The 22367-nt window shown below is 40.1% G+C and overlaps 1 protein-coding gene across 4 annotated transcripts in view; it reads left to right on the top strand.

The window, feature by feature from the left end:
* Positions 1-22367, top strand: part of sipa1l1 (signal-induced proliferation-associated 1 like 1) — a 128853-nt gene that overhangs the window by 41672 nt on the left and 64814 nt on the right. For 3 of the 4 annotated variants that reach the window (XM_033648515.2, XM_033648517.2, XM_078173906.1), the window contains 2 exons: positions 6-75; positions 16592-16662. The gene's annotated coding sequence lies outside the window, so the exon portion shown is untranslated. Of the gene's footprint in view, positions 1-5; positions 76-16222; positions 16329-16591; positions 16663-22367 lie in introns of those variants that run through there. The other variant, XM_078173905.1, reaches the window with a different exon arrangement.

Raw genomic sequence — 22367 nt, 5'->3', positions numbered from 1 at the left:
TTCAGGGTCGTCTTAGAGCCTTCAGACTGTGTCCCTCTGCAGTTCCCCGGCCTCGACGAGATACTGGAATCATCAGTGAGTATCCAACTTACTCACTTTTGGTTTGAGGGTCTGCTGTTCAAAATCTGTTTGTGTTCAGGCTGAGTTAAATTTACAGGCAACACTTGTACAAGTGTTGTCAAGGTAACTGTTCTTCTGCTGCACTTATTTTTTTCAAGAAAGACCACTGAAATTCCTCAAGTGAAAGACCCTGTACGACAGAGCTGTTCAGGAGAAAATACACAAATTTTCATCAATCTTAGTGTCCCCACCTTTGGGGAAAATTTACTGATGACAGATATTGACTACCATCAGGGTTTAGTGACAGGGTTTTCTTTTTACATCGCCACTTGAACAAATGACCAGCCATTTTTCTGTTTTTTTTTCTCTAAACATTTATTTTGTGGCCTTACCATCATTTTTTGTTGTATCCCATTATTATAAACATCTCAATTCATCGTAAATGTGTTATTCCTATTATCCACCATTAAGTTAAAAGGTCTGTCCCAGCACTAAAAAGTTAATGCCTCCTACTTGAGATCTGGAGTTATACTCAACAGATGGGGTGTCTAGCAATGTAGTTCAGTTGTGTGAAGAAAATGCCAAAGGATAATGTTCTGGTTGTCTTAGGCTATAAAAAAGGTAAGATATAGACTTAGAAATTCTAATATAATATAGTATATAAATCTTAGGGAATAATATGGATTGTAAAAATGAGGAGTAATCTGCGTTGAGATGAAACATGGTGAGTAGGTGGCCCTTATCTATGAGATTGAAACAGCATGTTTTGTTCCAGTAAATGCTTTGCTTCTCTCTCTCTGTTTCTTTCCCTCTCTCGCTTCTTTTTCTTTCTCTCTCACCTCCTCCTCCAGCCAGCAATGCCGCTCTCCTCCCCTCCCACACACACACATAGACACATAGATACAGACACTACTATGCTCACACAAGTATGAAGGAGGAAGGGGTAGAAAGACGAGGAATGAGAGATAGCGTGTAGCGCGAAAGAACAACACACCAGGGAAGAGACACAGAGATGATGATCATAAAAAGTGGGAGAGGGGAATATAATGAGAATAATCAAACCAGGGCTGGGGTCGATATTGACAATTATCACAATAAATGTCAGATCATTACTTGAAAAATAGACTGATTTTTTTCTTCTGAGTGAAAGGTTATTTATTGTCAGAATGTGACAAACACAAACAGCAGAGCATTTCACAAATCTGAGGTAGATACAAAACAATGATAATCAAAATAATGATAGTAAATAATGAATAGACAGTGAAATCTGAATTGTGGTCAACATAATGTCAAACCCAGGCAGTGTTTTAGCTGACAGTGTGAACAAAATAAACGGACAAAAGAAGACTGTGGTCGGTATTTTATGTAAAAGTTTTAAACACACAGCAAGTAATTTTTGCCATTTCTCAATCAAAACATCAATGACAGACTTTGATGATGTTGTGAAGTAGCGCAGGATCATTCATTGTTAAATGACGTGGGAAAAACCTGACATTATAACATGAATTAAATAACTTACCATTAGCATTAGACTGTGAGCTACTGTAGCTAACGTTATGTCGTGAATTAAATTTATGTTGTAGCATTGCGCTGTTATCCGGGGCCAAAACAGTCATACTAAAATTTATCAACATGTTGAATGTTGTTGTGACATTATCATGTTACTGCTGTGGTTCCCAACTGGTGGGTCACGGCCTAAAAGTTGTATGGGGCCCATTCTGAATGGACTGCAAGTGACCCGCAAACAAGTTTGTGAAAAACACACTTAATTGTTAAGTACACTGAATTTCCAGCACAGAGCTTTTATTTTAAAGTGCTGTGTCCTGCTGTTTACTTGTTCAACAACATGGCCATATGCAAGTTTGATGCTGAATGTATTAAACTGTGTGGACCTGGAACTAATGACTAAGGAGAAGTCTGGACCCTGTGGCTGAACCAGTTGGGAACTAGCTTGGTGGCTGGTCTTGACTTCTTTTGCTTCCACTACTACTTCTTATTTTGTTTAATGGCGGTTGGCAGCTAGCATTTATGGTGCCCTGTTCTCCTGGTATAGGGGTAGTTTATTATCTTGAACATGTATCCAACATTTGTTATATTTTAATCAAGGAAAATTATATTGAGATAATCGTTTTATCGCACAGCCCTAGATAATTGTTATATTGCTAAACCCAAACAGGAGGAAACAAATTAAAATTAAATACTTAAGTGCATTTTATTAAAAGCTACAAGGGTCCAAAATTAACACCAGTAGTCAATAAAGCTAGTAGATGTGTGGAAGTCACTCTGTCTGTTAAGAAACAAAGATACAATCCAAATATGCAGTGCAAGTTAAAGAAAATGTATGTGAAAATTACAGAAAACCTAGTCTAGCATCTTCTCATGTACATGAAGCATAATTTGAAGCAGTGGAAATCAACTTTATTTTAACACAGACATGGTACTGGACAAGCTGAGTTTCTTTATGCTTATAGTAGGTCCTAGAAGATAATGGATTTTATCTATTTAAAAATGATTGCAACCGGGTCCCGTTTAAGGTCTTGGTGCTTCTAAATTTCAAAAGATTTGTCACCTTACATTCTAAATCACCAGAGACCACAATCAATTTCAAGCTCAGTAAATGTATTTTTTGTTTTTTATGTTGAGGCCTTCAAGCTACAGAGACAAAGCCCAACACATCATGTTCTGAAAACCACGCCCAGGGGGTGGAAAACAAACGGTGTCATAATATGCAACTTCGGGCTAGAGCGCTAACAAAATGCCTGTAGCTCAGTAAAAACAGTAGATATCAGCATGTCAAATGATTGTTTTAACACCTTATGTCGATATTGTCGGTCTGTCTCAGTGTCCCTTCTCCTTAAGTTACTAAAGATTCCACTAAATGGCCAATGGTGACATACTCTGATATTTACAGCTGTTTGATTGAATCACCAGGTAAGATCATTAGTTAAGGTGACACAGTTCAAAACCAGGCCTTGCAAAGCTTAGTTAGCTTCAGCCTCTACAGTTTGTCTGGCTAAATTATCAAAATACTTGCTGCCAATGATATACTGGGTATCAGGATCCCACGGTTTTCCCATTCTCCTTGCTGATGCCTCATGTCTGTATCCACTTTTTCTTAAAAGCTCAGTTTTTTGGTTTGGCACCTTATAAAAACTTAGATCTGGGTCCTTTACCCTGTTGGCAGTGCATCCCATCACACAGCAGCTTTAAGGCATTTTTATGTTGTTTGCTAGCAGATGGAAAAGATAAGGAGGCACCTTTACTCAATATAAAGTCAATGGAGAACAATGGATTGTTTTCCCCTCTGGTGGGGGTGGGACTTAAATGTGCTCTGTCTCTAAAGACTGTATCAAATTTGACAACAGAAATATTCTAAATGTGTCCTTTTGTATTTCTTGTTGGCATTTTTTGCAGTGTATGTGAATGACATCAGCCGACAGGAAGTAAACATGGACCCAAGCTGTTGCCTAGCAATGCAATTCCAGTGAAACGGTCCATAGAGACTATTTTGCCCTTTATCTTTAAGCTAAAGCATGCCAGCTGTGGATGTCTATCTTTTTTGCACACAATGGTATCCATTGCATCAATTGTGCCTCAATTGTTCATTAGTTGTCTGGGATTCTCTGAACAACCTCTGTTGCCAAAGTGCAGCACTGATTATGTAAGAGTGTATGCTTATACGTGGATACAAGGGATGTACAATAGCTGCGTCTGCATTCAGTCAGGTACAATGGACTGCTGTGTCCACACAGGCCCATTAAATTTTGTCTGAATGGAAATAGAGTGTCTTTGAGCAGAGCTCTCCCTTCCTGTCGAATGTTTGCCCTGGTTTTCCAGGTTTTGTTCTGCTTGTAGTAAACGCTGCACGGCCTTGACAAATCGTCTGTGGTTGTATCACAGGCTTAGATATGTTTGTATGCAGTGAGGCTGTACTTTGAGGACTTCTGTTACTGCGGATGGTTCCCCCAGTGCTGCCTCTGACAGCTGTGCTTTTACTGGATGGATGGATGCATGCATGCATGGATGGAAAGAAAGAAAAGAGAGAGAGAGGGTAGTTTACTGGATGGACTGACTACTCACATACTTTCTGTATCCATCTCTCTTTTTCCCACTTTCAGTCTCAGCATCTCATCTCCTCCCACATGCTCTCACATTGAGTGAGGAATCAATCCTTCTCACTTCTATTATATCTCCCTATCAATCTCTATCGCTCTTCCTGCCACTTCATTCTGGCCATTCTCTACGAACCGAATACGCTTGCTATGGGCACAAATGAGCGCGTGTCTCTGCAGTCCCACAGCAATCATACCACGTCCTCATTAGGTCTATTCTAGTGGCCCGCCTTATCCTGCTTCATCCCTTTCCTCCTATAATTGGGCAAAAGCCTCTGCCTACCTGTCAGCTAGAGCCCCAATACAAATGCTGCAATTTATTCCTTACTGCCACAGGGTCTATTAGCTGTGTGTAGGTTTTGACAATGGCCTCAGAGTAACCATGGGTCACTGCTGTCCAGTGTCATTTTCAGTAAATGGTTGGACCCTGTGGAGTCAGATATGGTTCAAACCACCACCACCTTTGCCGCCTTATGGTTAATGGCTGCACTCCACATAGAAAGAAAGGAGGATTAAATGTATACTGTTTGTTTCCCGGCCTTTTAGGTCAAAGTAGAAGATTTTTAGCCTCATTATTGCTCTGTTTTTTTTACATCATGACTAGTGTTAAAGATAAAGGTTGCTTGTTTGGCGTGGTTCCCTTTACAGATGACCTTGTGAAGGGCTCTCTTCAGAATGTTTTGAGAATGTTCTGGACTAACAGACACATTAAGGATTTGCATTTGCATGCACAACATGTAAATGAAAAATGATTTAAAATACTATAAATAGCAGGGCTGTACGTTAAGTTTTTGCACACAGCACTGGAGCTACAGAGGTTTAAAGGTTTGCAGCACAGGACACAAAACTATAACATGAGTATAAAAGTATCAAGTAGGCCTAAATATATTGTAGTTTGAAACAAAACAAAAATATTTGTGGGGGAGGTCAAAAGTTGCTTTCCATCTGTTGGCCTTTCACATGAATCTAGTGCTGGAATATTATTTAAATCATTTTATTTATTTAGGCTTTTAATCTTATTTATGCACAGAGTATCAACAGAGAGGCAGAGGGACGGAAGGAGCGAGAGACATTTTGTCCGCGTTATATACATAGGTCTTGTATGTGAAACGTCTGTGTTGTCGCTGCATTTTTTAAACACATCTGTCATCTGCATCCAGGCGCCATCTCCATGTCACAAAATAGACTACAACGACCAAGAAGAATGGCAACGTGCTATGATCCACCTCACACATAAACTAGCAGCACAGCACTGGATTGCACGTGTGCGGTGCTCATTTCATTCATCTCACAGACTAATTTAGTGTAGCACGTACAACATACAGACTGAGTCCGTGCCACTCTGCAGTTACACCTCCAAAACACCAGTCAGCGGCGGGTTTTCTGTGAAGTGCTGTAAAGTTTAGTTGATTCAAAACACACCTAAAACACACATTAAACATGGTTTAGTAGAAACAATTTCAAACACAAGTACACAAATTGGCTTCACTATAACTCGCACATTTACAGACAAAGCACTTGTCTTCTGCTCGACACATTTTCCCCACAAATACAACATGCTAATGTTTTTAGCACAAGCCTATGGCATTTTACATTGTATAAATTAGCTTGGTGGCTAGCAGACTTTTCCTCTACTCAAATGAAGCCAGGGACAACAGCAACAGTTAACAAAGGTAACTTTACAAAATTTGGCTCCATCACAACTCACAAGGTTCCCTGACAAAATACCTGTCTTATACTAAACACGTTTTCCAAACAAATACAACATGCTAACGTTTTTAGCACAAGCCTATGGCATTTTACGTTGTATAAATTAGCCTAGCGATGAGCGGAGATTTCCTCTACTCATATGGAGCCAGGACAAATCACACACAAGAATTAAAATGCTAGTTTAGTTTTAGTTTTTACTGCCTTCACAATGTATTGTTTATTATCTGTGAAATAAAAGTCAATAAAAGCTTCGTTTCCACTGAGGGAAATGGTTTTAGCTTACAAAAATAGACAGGAGGTCTGTGATGCAGCAATGGTAGTTGCATTTCTGGGAAGGTTCATGGCTACGGCATAGGGTAAGGCGTAGGCCCTGTGTCAACGCAGAGCTTATGCCGTAGATACACTGTCAGTTCAACTCAGAAGTATAAATTCCGCCTTAGTGTTGCAGGAGAACTTGTGAGTAAGTGACTGGGGCGGAGCTGTGCGGAGCGTATGAGAGAGGAAAGATGCATATTGTTATGCGTTATGTAACGCAACTTGACCCTATATTGATATAAAAGGTGTTGTCTAAATTTATATCTTGCTTGAAAATATGTCAATGTATCGCACATAGTCATTATATCGCCCAGCTCTAATATGGGGTTTGAGAATATTTTGGTTATCCAATGGTCAACCATGTACAGAATGGTCCTCTTTATTTAGTTAGCTTATTTCAAGTTAATTAAAAAGTTGATCTGCTTAAGTGTTCTTTTGTTCTTAAATGTTCATGTAGTTGATTTATGTTCATGTAGTTGATTTAATACCACCCACGCCCACCCGCCTCCTCAAAAAAAATTTGGATGGATTTGAAGAATCATTAAGCCCTTACATTAAATATCTCTTCATTAGCAAAATAAGACAAGCACAAGGCTTTGTGCCAGATTGGGTTTGAAGTGAGGTTGCATTTTCACAGTTTCGTTCTTCGGGGAGAACTCTGCTGTTGTGTTTAAGAATGCAACACATGTTGAGTTACATGAGTCTTGAGAACAAGAGGAAATGTTGAAGCAAAATAACCTTCACCTTTACAGTTGTTGTGCTTCTGTATTGTGCTGTCTGCAGAGCTTGTTGATATAATAGAACTAGTTTGTGTGGCAGGAAATTGTGTGCAGCATGTAAACCCAGTCTTACTGTTTGCGGCAAGTATGGTTGATCCTGAAATGGCCTCTACTGTGCTGCTATGTTTATTTATATCAGTGTCACATATGTCATGAAGGCAGAAGCAGTAGATGTAAAATACAGACAGTAGAAAAAAGCTTTTGTATAAGCGTTCGTATGTGACGTTCAAGACTAAATACAGTTGTATGAACAAACTGCTTTCATGTCTTAAAAAGTTAAACCTTAAATTAAAGCATGCATGCTGTGAGCCTTTTCATTAAAAACTGGCAGCATAAAAATATTGGCAGCAGTAAGAAGACACATCCCAAAATCTTGATCAAAGAGTCTGTATTGAGGCTCTGCACATAAGCGTCTGATTGCAGTAGTATAATTTGCAGTCCTACAGAGCATGTGCTGTAAACACAACAGAGTAGTGTTAACACACTCTAACACTTAAGCAAATAATCCCCTGTTTATTGAGCTGTTGTTGAACTACTTTGGAAATGGTTTTATTTTTCTTGAAAGCCACTCTTACCCAGACTTCAGTCATGAGCACGCCTGGCTCACCCATTCCCTGTATGACCTGTCACTTCCTCACGGGAAGCAGGAAGCGGCTGAGATGTGTTTCCTGTTGGAATGTGAGACGGCTTACTCGGCTACAGCAAAGGCTTTCACAGCCCTGTCGGAAAGAAAAAGGAAGGAACAGCGTTTCCTTACTATTTAGTCACTGCACATTACAGCCACGTGCATTTAACTTTTACTTTATCCACACCTTAATGCAAGGTATAAACCACTTTAATTCTAGTTTAACTCAAGTGTTTGTTTTTGTCTTTTTCCAGGGTGTCTGCAGGTTCTTAAAAAGTCTTAGAATGTTACATTTTATGACAATGAGGCCTTAAAAGTCATTAAATAGTCACAAATTTGAATTGGCTGTGAGGTCTTAACTACTACAAACTTTTGATCCTATTTAATTGATCCATTTTTTAAATTTCTTTTTATGAAAATGAGTGAAGCCTTTCTATGTAAAAGTCCACAAGTCTAATGTTACGAATCTTTAAAAAACTATAATACTGTCATTTTACTTCACACTTACTTTTACCTGTTGGCAAAATGCAGATTGACTTAACTCACTCTGATAACCATATTCCTACATAACACTCACCTCTGCGCAAGACCACATACATTTACTACTTACCTGCAATGCGTTCTTGTGATGCTTGTCCAAAAATCTGTCCTAAATTTGGTCAAACGTTGTCTTGAAAGGATCTTAAAAAGCATTAAACTGAACTATCTGATACCCATAGACACCCTGTTTTCTCCTCTGATAAAAATGCAAACATTCCCTGTCATGAGACTTGGGTGGTGTATATCTTTTCATACCTTTTTCGCCCTATTAAACAGAAAAATGCAACCACACACCTTCAAAATTCAAGTTTTTGTCTTTCACCGAACTTAACTGCCTCGTTAATTCATCGTAAAACACACTTTATTAAAACTCACCAAAGCTGTCTCGGTAAGTCTTTCCAGTGTTCACATAATTACAATCTATGGTTTGGTAAAAAACAACTAAGACTAAAAGCAAAAACACTGATTCACTGAGTCAGATGTGCTAGCTCTACTGCTGTTCTCCCTTGCTGTCTCTCTGCTGCTGCTGGCTGGCTACAGTCCTGTGACGTTATCCCCACCACTCACAGTCCCCATCTTTCTCATTTCAGCTGCTTGTTTTATCAGCAGAGCCTGACATCTGGTGGCGCATGCTGTGCACTGCATCACCTCAATACAGTGTTGTCTTAATAGTTAATAGAAAGTATCTGTCTCTTTGACAGTACTGAAAATCATACTGCTAGGTTTTGTAGATATCATATCTTGTGCCTCAAAACGAAGGGCTTGACTTGCACATTTCTACAAGTAGGGTTATAATAGAGTTGGTGCTTTTATGCTGCATAGCACTGATTGTGATCCAGGACTGTAACATGCTCATGTTTAACCCAAACAATGTGTCATGTGACTGCAGTTGGTTCAGATCGAGGTCGGAACACGTTCTCACCACAAACAAATGGCACCGGAGTTCATTTGTAACCAGACTGAGACCACCTCTTCAAGAAGGTCCCAGTCTGGTTGTTTTGGTGCGCACCTGAGTGTGATTGTTGTGTTCATACCTGCTTAAATAAACTGCACTTAGGGGGCAAACATTCTGATTCTGATTGGCTGAATTGACATTTGAAATGAGAGATCACTGAGAAAGTTTAGAGTGGAGGGATAGTTGTTCTATCCTGCAACCCAGGCCTCGACCCACAGGGGGGACGTGCACCAATGTTTGGCAAAAGCTCTGTTTTTCCTTATACACACCAAACTGGCGTTCAAGATTCATCCACTGTCAAAATACTTTGGGTAAAGCTTAGTTTTTGAGTGACAAATGCATTTCATTGTAGATAGAAGGTTGAAATGTAGAGAAAAAGATGCACTTGCAAAGTTAACCTGTTTAATGTTAGCTTACTCTAACATTGAGAGAACAGGTGGGAAGCAGTACGTTTCCTCTGTGGCTTCATTCATATTTCTCCTCCTTGTAATTTTTCATGCGTGTCATTTCTTCGCTGCTGTCCATGTATCTGTCCGCCTGTCTCTTCTCCTCTGTCTTGTTGCACAGAAGCCACACATACACAAGTATTGTGGAGTGAGCTGCTCTCAGTCCTACTCACTCCTCTCCTTACTGCAGTGCTGTAGCAGCCCACGCAGAGCAGCGCCATTTTGGAAATCTGCAGCTCTTTTCTGATGGCTGTAATCCATGTCTTTCTCTCTGTGGCTTCAGAAGTCACCTGTGCTATAAGGCAGCGGATAACAAGACGTCTTCATTCAATCTGTGGACGTCTGCATGAATGAAAATGAACCCTGTGTCACTACTTAATACACTTTGCATTATAGAATTGAAGTAGAGCAGGTGAGATGTTTAGATATGTTCACGTTTATTTATATATAGCGCCAATAGTTCTTGTATGTGGTCATATAATTTGAGTATGACAAGGTTTCTGCTGCCTCTAACTAGGATGTAATTAACTCTTTAGTTTTAATGACAGGGCTGCAGTTTGGTTTGCTCTCTCACCTCCTCCGTTCCTCTCACTTTTGTTTTCCTTTCTTTCAACTCTTAAATTTCCCATTCTTTAATTCATTTAATTTCTTGCATATCTCTTCCCCATCCTCTCCCTCAACACCCTCTCCTCACTCCCTTTCTTTATCTCTCTACAGTACATCAGCCCCGAGCCACCATGTTAATTACACCACAGTTCTTTTTTCTCTATTATTCACCACTCTGCTATTTCTGTCACCCTCGCTGCTGCGCCTGCTTCTGCTACGTTGCCAGCATTTTGCTAGGGTCTGCAGTGGCTGTTGAAGTGAGGAGGGGGCGTGCGCTGGTGCCCAATTCAAAAACAAATTGCTGTTTAGCGTCATCTGATTGGCACAGATTAGAGGGCTCTTGGTGCTGGTGCAGAGGTGGCTGTTGCAGAGGACCAGGCGGCTTTGTCGCTGCTGTCTGAGCACAGCTGACTGAACCATTTGCCTCCAATGTGTTTTTACTATTTTAATGACATTTTGCTCTATTAAATGTAATTGGATGAATGAAGACAGAGTAATGGGTTAGAAGAAGCCAAATCTCACCTGATTAATGGTTTTATTTTTTAACAGTGTCACCTCAGTGCTGAGGTCAGACCAGCTGACAGACTGATGCAACAGCCCTGGAAAAATACTTGTTTCTGAGATGTAGTTATCTGTTAAACAGCTTAGCACTGATGCACAAACCTTCTTAACTATAGTCCAGACATTTCCCCAAAGCTATTTGCATGACAGCTGCCATCATAACAGCTGACCATTAGCCTCTGAGTGACTAGATACTTTTATATACCTTATTGAAGGCAAATTTTGTGGAAGATTTACTGACTGAACATGATGTAATCGGCACAAGCAAATCTTGTCCTTTATCTTTAGTTTAAACAAGTTTAGTTTACTAGTCTTGACAAGTTCTCTGTGTTAGTGTTGTTAAAAATACTGATTTATCCATCGATTCTGAATATTTGAAATGGTTTTAACCCTTTGAAATCTTGTGCTGCTTTCAGACGTCTTTTGAAAGTATATAAACCTTTGAAACCTGAGCAAATTGATGTGATTTCTTTAAAAAACATGGGAAAAAGGCAAAGAGCAACTTGGTAAGAAATGTACCACAAATTGAAAAAAAAATGGGAAAATTTATATTTATAATTATTATTATTACATATTTAAAATTATGGTACAGAATTATTATAATTTTTATGCACCTTTTCCAGCTCATTTCCTCCTAATGGTTTTTTTTTTTTTAACTTTCTCTTTTTTACAAATTTTCTTGTTTTTTATTTTCTCTTTTCACTTATTTCTTGCAAATGTTTTGGGTCATTTCTTTGTTTATTGCTTCCCATGTTTTTGAAAGAAATTAAGCCAATTTGCTCAGGTTTCAAAGGCTTCATATTCATTTTCCCTTAGTATTTGATACTATCTATACTACTTTCTCACACTCTACTCTCTGACAGTGAGTTGACGCACAAGCACATATTTTGTGGTTGAACAAATGTTTTATTACTATGATTAAAACTTGAAACCATTTTTTCCATGGAAGTATGAGTAAAAAGTCTCCCCTTTAAAAATAACTCAAATAAAGGTCAGACTCTCAAACCAGTTGCATTTTTTCAATGTTACAAAACCAAATGTATACTTTATGATAATCGTCAGTGTTCATATCACGGTATACCTTGAAATCCGTATATTGCTGCAACCCTACTGCAGGAAGAATATTGTTCTCATTAATGCAAAAAAGGCTTTAAATATTGTTGTTTACTTCAGTCATTCTGCTGCTCTCTGCGACTAACCAAGAAAATTCATTGTGTGATAGCCTTTGTATGTTTATCTTTTAATATCAATTTTAAATTTTGTGCCCTCACTGTCAGTTTTTACTTGCGGTATCAAAATTGGTAACGAATATTGATATTTTTCAAGGTATTGTATTGAAGTTAGAAATTGTAGTATCATGACAACTCTACTGTGTATACGCTGCCAACTCATGTCTTTATTTATTTGAACATATTTTCACTTTCCTATAACTTTTTTGCCAGTGTTGCTCCAATACTAATATTGAGTGTCAACTTAGTGCATCACACATGCCATGCACCTACTGCCAAATCACAGAGAGCCTGAGGAGCCGGAACGGTGTTATTTTTAGGCACTGAAGAAGAGCTATGGTAAATGGGTTGGAACCTCTCAGACAGGACCCTTGTTCGGTCCGGGTGTCTCTGAGTGCATGTGTGTGTTCTCCTGTTTACTTATTTATTGTTTCATGGAGACAACCAGGAGTGAACAAGGTGTGACAGCATGGGTGTTGCAGTAAATGTCAGCAAGTGCCCAGGTGTTAGAGGAAGAAACAAGCGCTAGTCAGGTAGGGCTGGGTCGATGGACGATGCTAGTTTCATGATGGCTGACAGTCATCGATCACTGAGCCCAAGATTGTGATTTAGTAGTTGTGATCAATAGTGGAGACAGTTCAGTGAGATTCAGGACAGGAAATATCTAAATAGCAAGAGCAGTGATGGACAGCACGGCTCAACAGGCAGGAAACAAGAGCGCAAAAAACTTCAACAAAACAGCTGTTTGACAAGCCACTCAGGAAAGTGTAAAGTTAAAACAAGTCAGCAACCTCCGTTCTGCACCACAGTTTTTTCTAAAATCAAAACAAATAAAACATGCAGTCCTTAACCAGCAGGCCTCAAGAAACAGGCACCTCTCAGGCGGGTTAGTAATGAGATGCGTCATACCTACAGTTTGAATAAAATTAGACGAGTGGAGCAGCAGTTATGACTTTTCAGTGTTTGGAAATTTGACCTTAATACCACTCCAGTCAGACCAATTGCATAAAAGTGTGTCATCCCTCTAGCTTTTGGCAAAATGTGACCAGTGATGTAAACCTCACATTTTAGCTGAGGCAATTTATTATTATTATTTTTTTTTTGGCAAGGATGTTTTCTAACCACTAGTGTGGTGCAGAAAATGTTTGAACTTGTGCTGTACCTCATCAGGCCATTTAGCTGCCACCTGTCTTGTGTCATGGATGGGTGGACGGCCTGAACTAAATGTGCTTGTGAATAATGGGGTTTCTTCAGCAGAATAACATGGAACATTAAAATGTGCGTCTCATCATCCTAAACTGAACATGCACATATGCACAGTCCATGTACTGTAAAATCAGGGCTCTGGACGCCAACACAAATTAATGTCAGTCAGATCAAAGAGGACCTCACAGTCACCAGTGGAACATGTTTGTTCTACATCTGACCAGTAAAATATTTCATGCTCAAATTAACCAGTGCAGCCTAAATGTGGAGCCAGCTGTGTCACCAGTATTATTGGGAAGAGCAGTGGAGGCACCCTAAGGACGTGCCCACACTCCTCCATGTTATCGGTCAAAAATAAAAGTGACATGTCAAACATGCATAACTCAAAGATCTAACATGAGATGGACAGTGATACTTTCAGTTGTGAAGTAACATAGTTACATCACTATTATCAGTCTAAAAATAACACATCAGCCTGCAGGGAAAAATCACTCTACCTATCTACCAACCCCCACCCTTCCAAAATCCTCTCTGCTTGCCATAAATAATAAATCAGCCCGTTAGGAGGGCAATTGGCTGTATGGACCTGATTCATCAGAGCTCACGCGACCCAGATACCACTGTTCTGTGTGAACGGTTAAAAGCCAGTGTGATGGTGAAGAGCACAGTAGCTCAATAGTTCATATGGGATTTGACTGGATACAGATCAACAGTGGTTACAAGTTTAGTTCAATGATGATTGAACTGGTGTTGCCAAACCAACAGGAACACATGTCAACACATGTTAAACAAACAAAGCTGTTCACATCAACATGTCACAAAGGTGTTATGTAATGCTTATTGGATTGGACTGCTGGACAGATATCCCTGTTGTGTTGTCAAAATGCTGCATGTTTTTCATTTGAATTAATACTGTATTTAGTAAATAATTGGGCAGCAGCTATTGATTATTATCCTCCTGAGACCTGAACTTTTGTTTGGTATACATTTTGAATTCCTCATAGCTATTTGGGATCAGTAGGACTCGATGGGTATAAAAACGAAACACTGGCAATGATAATTAAGTCCCAATGTCCTCAAACGAGTACTTCCTAATTAACAGTGTCTTAGCTTGTTACTGTTGCTAAATTTGGTCAAATGTGTTGCCATATCAAACTACAAACATTATTAATTATAAATAAACAAGTTTCAACCATAAAATGTGATCAGGTTTTGCTCCTTGTCCACTTTTGTGTCGGGATCAGCTGCAGACTGACTTGGCAGAGATGGCTGCCATCTTGTTTTTACATGGATTAGTGTATTGTGCTCTTACTACCACTAGATGGCCCAAAAAAGTGTCTACGAACGAGGACAACAGGTCTAAGTTTAAGTAGAAGAAAGTATAAGGTGAAGTAAACCCGAAATGTGATGTCCTCATATGAGGACACAGGGTCTATTCTACCGATTATTCCAATAAATCAAGTAATTAGATAAGCATACTTTATTAAAGATCAATACAAAATATACAAAAGAGAAAATAAGAAAGGTCTCCTATATGTCCTCTCATGCAGGTGCAGAACATGCATACTTTTTAGCTGTTAGTTTGGTGTGTTCATGTGCAACTTTTTGGCCAAGACGCAGTGATGTGAGGCGACACAGCAGTGGGCTGTTGTCGCCACTAGTTCTCTGATGTTGGTTTTGTGTGTCTGGGCCTTTCTGCTGAGATGCTGAAGCATTGACGTCATACTGTGTTGGTAGGTTAGTTTGGTTTTTCAAAAGTTGCAATAGAGTATCTTTTTTTTTCATCTTGAAATGTCCCCAAACTTTGTACACTTTTGTTTTCTCTGGACTGTTGCTTGTCTTCACCCCTTCCTGTTTTCTCTCTCTTCCTCCATTTTGCAATTCTGCACCATCAAACCTGTCTACAACATCAGTGCCTTGTGTGATGGTAGTAAATATCAGTGTGAAATTTATTTTGCTGTATATAGTTACATGGATTAAACAAAGTTAGTTTTAGTAATCGAGTTACTCAGATTTGCATGTATTTCACATGTGCTTCATCTTCACAATATGAATCTATTTCAATGAGGAGAGACAGAAGATTGAAGTGAAGATAATATTTAATACAGAATATGAGTGTACAGATTAACAGATGATTTGTTCTGGTTGAGATTTAACAGAAGTCTTTGGTGCTTGGACACCAAAGAAAGTTGTTTTGTGATCGAGGGACATCTGAGCGGCAGCAGGCTAAATTCCTCATGGAGTCCAGACACTGGTGGTGGTGGTGGCTGATGACTCTGAGGCTGATGGCTGCTGAGGCTGATGAGGCTGATGAATCCGTTTCCATATTTAAAATGAGGAGCAGTAAAATGATAGGCTGACAGAGAATGTGTGTGGCTTTGCTATTGGTTGATTGTGAATCAGCTGATGACTCAGTTGACCTACCCAGGCCATGACACCTAGAGATAGTGGGTGAGCATATGGGCAAGGAGTGAATGGCAGGGTGAGAAAGAAACGTACAGCCTGAGCATGAAATGTATTGTCCTCCTGACTGAACTTTTGCCAGAGCTTCAATTGTTTCATCCTGATAAAGGAATGTGGATGTGTATTGACTAGAAAAACATCTCATTTCATCATGGCGGTAGAGAGGAGAGGAAACAAAAGTGTTGGACCCCTGAGACACAGTCGAAGGAAGGCAAGGAAGTGCGTGTTATGTCATATGCGTGAGGGCAAAGCAGGTATTGTTGTCTTGTTGTGGAAATGGTTTGTGGCTTTGAATAAACTGCACTGCTGAGCAGAAGAAGCAGTCATACATGTGATGCTGTGGTAAACTACCTCTTCCTGTATATATGCTCAGTGTACTTGTATAATAAGAAGTCTTTTTCAACAGTTCTGCTGTGGGAACAAACATTGACATATTTGTGTCATCGTTGCACGCTGTGGACCGAAAAACAAAGTGACACTTAGCCTTAGTCACTCTCTCCTCTAAACCCCCGTAATATCCCCCCACCCCTTCATTTCCTATCACTCCTATCTCTTCTTTTCCCCACAGATGGAGGCATCATCATAGCTGTTAATCCAGAGGGATGGAGTGAGGAGTGTTTGAACAGAGTGTTAACAAGTTCACTGACATGGGACACCGAAAAGTATTGAAAACTGGGTGTTCTCAAGCCAGCAAGAACAAAATGTTACATTACTGTTTCAGGTCAGGGCAGATGTATTTAACAAAAATACATTTTATACATTGGAGACACTGTTTTTGTTTTTGATATATGCGTTATACAGCCAGTCGAGTACATGTCTGGTCCTTTACTTACCTGAGGTGGATCTGACTACTTGATGGATTTTCACAGCTCATCACATCTATCATGATTCAGAATAAAACGGACTTTATTTAGTCAGAATGAAACAGTTTGAGGTTGATTCTGGCAGCGTTGGACTTTTTTCATCTTCTTTTCATCTTTTTAGGTGCTTTGTCTGAACAAGAGATCCAGCCTCCCACAGTCAAAGGAGAGCAGCTGTTTTTGTGTCAAGGCCAGGTAAGAGTATTTTCATAAAGCATCTGCATATGCCAGCTTTGGTAACAAACAACAAAAAAAACAAAACAAAAAGAGGAGTTCAGTAAATTATGAGTCACAATGAAATTAATGCAAGTGTCAATGGAGTCATGAAGAAATGAGTTCCAAGTATGGAAATGAGATGTTATATATTTTTGACTGAGGACTTAAAATGGAGAGCCTTCATATGGATTGTAAAGGCCCTGACTGCAGCTCTTTGCTACTCACCGGTGTCGAGCTAACCGTGCCCCTGGGTATTACTGCTGCTGTTTGAGGTATTCAGAATAAATATGTTTGACATTAAATCTGTTGGCGGTCATTGTTCAGTATGAAGGGTCACAACAGGTATCAGACTTAAAGTATACATATGACAGGGAACAAAGCAAGAAACCCAATCACAGTCCTCCCCATTCCACCAACCCCCATTAACAGCTGGAATATTGTCAACAGGGCGGTCCTCCTTATCCTGAATAGTACAAAAAATGACAGATGAGCTGAAAGTCAGGCTCAATATTAAAAGCGAGGGGGAGAGATGCCTGTGCAAAAGGCAGGTTCAGAATGATGAGGCACTTTATCAGAGTATACACTGACAGAAAGCACCAAGAACAAAAGACAAACACAAAATCTTAAGATAAACTGACAGCTCTGGAAGTATTTCAGAAAGGAGCCCCAAACATTTTGGTATTTTATATCTGAGATACAAATTGAGTAGCTGATCTTTTCAAGACTAAGGCAGGACATAATGTCCCTCAGTCGCTGGGCATGTGTGGGCAGGGCAGCATCCCTCCATCTGATTAGAGCTGCCCGTCTGGCCAGCAGAGAGGCAAATGATAGTGTACAGCGTTGGATTGGAGTCAGGTGTACACCATCCTCTGTGGTAGTGCCCAGAGGGTTGGGTTGCAAGACAAAGTTGAGGATGGAGGACAGGGTTTGGAAAACATCCCTCCAGTTTTTTTAAGGCTCAAACACATCCAGTACAGCCTCATTTCTACCAAACACTTTCGGCATGGTACCTCTGGAACCAAAAGTAAACCTTCAGACATGGTACCTAGACCCTAGTGTTTCCACTGCAAACAGTACTCTTAAATGTGGGCGGGGTTGTTGTCACTCACTGCTCCGTCCAGCACTCACTGTATTTCCCGGTTACCTGGTTTAGTTACGCCCCAACATTTTCTGAACAAATTAAAACAGGCTGCAGTGAGAGTCTCTCTCCATGGGATATTACAAAATAGCAGGTTTGTGCATTTAGTCCTTCTGAGGCAAGCTCAGGGGTTTAGTGTTGCCGTAGCCCTCAGGAACAATGCTCTGTGATGCTTTCTTTTTTCTCCAAGTGAGGATTAGAGTATACGCCATTCACATAACCCGGTCCAAATAAACATATATAAACACTGGAAGATCCACTCATTACTAAAAGTGTATGTCATATAAAAACTAAAGTAATGGTCAAAGTTGTCACAGTGAAATTTAAGGTGTGTTGATTGAGTCACATCGTCAACTCATGCATTGAGTAACATTACAAGTTAACGTTCCACCAGCCACAGCTCAGCCCTGAGCAGAGTGACTGTCCTCTATTGACCAATCAACAGACTGCAGTGATCACAGCCCCACCTTTTAGTACCAGATCTGTGTGCTAGGTATCCCAACAGAGGGGGGACCAAAAATGGGGACGGTATGGAACGGTTCCATTGGTACCATCCACAACTTCTCACAGTGGAAACTAGGGGTGTAACAGTACACAAAAATCACGGTTCAGTACGTACCTCGGTACACAAGTCATGGTTCGTTTTTTTTTTCTCGGTACAGTGATGAAAAAAATAGACAACTATTAAATATCTTTTACTTATTGGTAACCTTATTAAAACACACCACCACAGCAGTTAACTCTTTTTACCCAATTTTTGAATGAAACAAATATATATAAAATCCTGCTTTTTCACATTGTTTGAATGAAAATAGAAATATAACAGTGAAAAATAAAATCCTGCTGTTTTTTTTAACACATTTTTTGAATGAAAAATATAAATATAAATTTCTGCTTAAACAGTTTTACTCAATTAAAATTAAAAGTATAGTGCAGCTGGTCAGCTTTAAAGCCTGCTCAGATTCAGTTTTACTAGGAACTTACTTAGCTTCCCCACTTTGTTAAAGTGCAGTAAACAAAACATGCTTATATCTAAAGTGCAGCTTAAACAATTTTACTCAACTCCAATGGCGTTGATTATTTCTTTGGCGCAATGGTCAGGGAAACGCTCTTTCTTTTTAAATGACGACGATATCGTAGTTTGCACCAGATTGCTTTTTCTAGTCGTGCCGATTAATGTTCAAACTTGGGTGGTGTCGCTTTAGATGCGTTAGCATGTTAGACATGTTCCCAAGTACATACCCGACCGCTGTTCTGCAGTGTCGGCACACTGCTTTTGTCTTGTCCACTTGTTTATTTCCATCTTCGTATTTTACCCTGAAACCAAAGTAGGGATGCACCGAAATGAAAATTTGTGGCCGAAGCCGAAGCCGAATATTATTAAACACTTGGCCGAATACCGAGTACCGAATATCATTGTTTAGTTTTTCATTAGTTTTTGCACAGGAACCCCCTCCAGATTAGTGTTGTCACAGTACCAAAATTGGGACCCACTGTGCGATACCAATGAAAATATCATGGTTCTGAGTAGTATCACAATCCCACAGCGAAAATGAGGCAGATGTGCCTTTTGTTAATTATGAAAAGATAAATCACTTTTCTATAATACATCAATGATATTTCAGTGGAATAAATTACTTATTGACTTATTCATACTTCAAAAACAGCATCAATAAGTGATGAACATAGGGGGGATCAAAATAAAATAAATAAATAAAATAAAAATCAACCAGCCACCCTCCTCCCCTGACAGTCCCTTCATAAGTAATGAACAGTCCCTAAAGTGCGGTGAGGTTTGTGGGCCGTGAACGGCTCGTTTCTCCTCTGACACGTCACATACCTGTGTTCGGCTGGCTCGGCTGTTCAGGTACTTCTGGGCAGTCATGACACCAAGAAGAGGATATTATGGGAGCCGACTTATCCGTCGCCGGTAAGCCGATGGCTGCTGTATTTGACAGGAATACATTACCGTCACTGTCTGTGTCTGTGACCCCCGTTCAACCCACAACCGATGGGATTCGCCTTTCGTTTCTGCTGGTGGTTGAAATCTGTAGGCTGCTAGCACAGCGTGCTGAATGATTTAAGCCTATTTTGCTCGCTCAAAACTATTTTTAGTCGCAAATGCGAGTGCCGTGACGGGCGGATCGCCACACTACCGACATTTTATTCCGCCCGTCACGGCACGCCATTTGATTGCGTTATCAAAACGCCGCTATTATTCGGCCTTGCTTTTAACTTATTCCACCGAATACCGAATGTGTGTTTTTTTGCAATATTCGGCCGAATATATTCAGTTACCGGTTAACTAGATATTTTAAATGGTTCGGCTCGCAAAAATGGAAAATAATTAAAATAAAACAAAATAAAATAAAATAATATCCTGCGCCCAATAATTCGGTACAGGGTTGTGTCGAACCGAAAGTCGCGTACCGAACGGTTCGACACAAATACATGTACCGTTATGGCCCTAGTGGAAACAGAAAAAAAGTGTACTGAACTGAACTGAACTGTACTGCTAGGTGGAAACAGGGCTATAGATGGTGGATACCAAATGTTTGTGCGACGGGTTTGAGCAAAGAATATCATCAGCGGTGTTCACATTGGGTGGTTCAGGGAAGCTTGATATCTGAGAGTGAAGAAAATGTCTGATTTACAAGTAAAAAAAAATTGATATTTGATAGGTTGAACTTTGCAGAGAGCTGTTCAAATGACACAGAACAGCTACACATTATAAGGTATTTGAAGTGCACCAAGCTTTGTATATAACTGCAGGGTCAAGTAAAGCAGGCTGGAAAAGGTTTTTAAGGATAGGACCAGTTTTTAGGTCTTTTATAGTGATGTTTAAACCTTATCAAAACCTTTTAGGTACCTGGAACAAGAACAAAATTCAAATATTCCACTATTAAGTGACAGCTACTCATTGTAACCTTTGTTACCACACACACACACACACACACACACACACACACACACACACACGCACACCCACACACACACACACACACACACACACACACACACACCTCTCATCACTCGGTCAAATTTCTATGCTCATCTCCTCTCTGCCTCCATTGCCATCCTGTGATAGCCAGGGATAGGGGAGTGAACGTTGTAGAACGCCTTCGCAATTTCACACTCGAGAGAAAAAGACAACATCGGCAGACTTCAGAGCACCCAAAAAGCCCCTTTTTACGTCTCAGTGAGCCGGAGAGGAGACCCCACCCCACTGCCGAGCTCTGCAGAGGGAGAAAAAAAACAGCCGAGCACGTTTATCTTTCCACACAATTACAATTTCACTTTGAAATGCTCTGAGCTGAAACTCCAACACATTGGACTGCCTGCTGCCTGGCAACTTTCAAAGAGAATAATGTTTGATTTATTTATTTTTTTCTCGCCTTATCTTCCCTCTGTGTCTCGGCCTGCCATTTCCTCATCTACACACAGACAAGCTGAGATTAAAAAGCTGTTTGGCTTTCAAATGGCTATGTAGAACACCGGGCCACTACCGTTACATTCTGACACACGAGAGCTTTAGAGTACCTGCAGCTCGTTTAATATGTTTATTTTGGAAACGTCTTTGGTGCAGAGCAGTCGTCGCTGATGTTTTTGTGAACTGCAATTCCCAGACAAACACTTACAACTCTCATTACTACTGTGGAACATTTTGCAAGTAGTTTATATTCAATCACATTTGAATATGACTGAAGAGTTTGATGCTTCCCGTACAAAGTTTATAACCAACTGCAAAGTGAGACACTAATGATACTGAGCCTGGGAAAGACGATGGTGAGAAAATAATAATGTGATGCAGCATTTGTCATCATCTGGGTCCTTTGTTTGAGTGTACTTGTGTGTGAGACAGAGAAAGAGACTAAATGCCTGAGTCATTAACTGGAATTTGTCCATGTTTTTTTGTTCCTAAGGCTCTTTGTATTACCTGTAGTGGCTCTACTCCCACACACACACACACACACACACACACACACACACAGATACATGTCTTGCCTTAACGGTCACACCTATGCCCAGCAGCATCTTGGCAGCAGGTGTTTTAGAGGACATGCTGTCAAAGTTTTAGTCAGTGTCGCGCTCTCTTTCTGATTTTTTTTATAATTGCCATTTCCCCACATACAGCCTTTGTCACACCCCCAGCCATCCAAGAATGGGGATCTCTTTTTGAATTTCCTCTTGAGAGGTTCCTTCCTTTATTTTTTATTTTTTTGTCTAAAAGATCTTACTTCCTCCTCCTTGTCGTCTTAGAGAGCATGGGCTGGGTCTCAAACAGTCTCTGTTGCATGTGTTGTCTGGATTTACAGAAAACATGCCGTGACTCGACTCGACTCACCTGTTGGTGTGGTAATGATGTGTGTGTGTGTGTGTGTGTGTGTGTGTGTGTGTGTGTGGGGGGGGGGGGGGGGGGGGGGGGGGGGACAGGTGTATAATTGTCATAGATTTGGTAATATAAAAAGCAGTTTTTATTATTTTCTCTTCTTTTATTTCTTTAAATGTCCTTTTTTTTGTTTCCTGCCTCCAAACTTCTGTCATT

This window comes from Epinephelus lanceolatus, chromosome 13, assembly GCF_041903045.1.
Source record: "Epinephelus lanceolatus isolate andai-2023 chromosome 13, ASM4190304v1, whole genome shotgun sequence".
In the NCBI taxonomy this organism is placed as follows: Eukaryota; Metazoa; Chordata; class Actinopteri; order Perciformes; family Serranidae; genus Epinephelus; species Epinephelus lanceolatus.
Note: the sequence above shows the minus strand (reverse complement) of the source record. Positions and strands in the feature narration are given on the sequence as shown.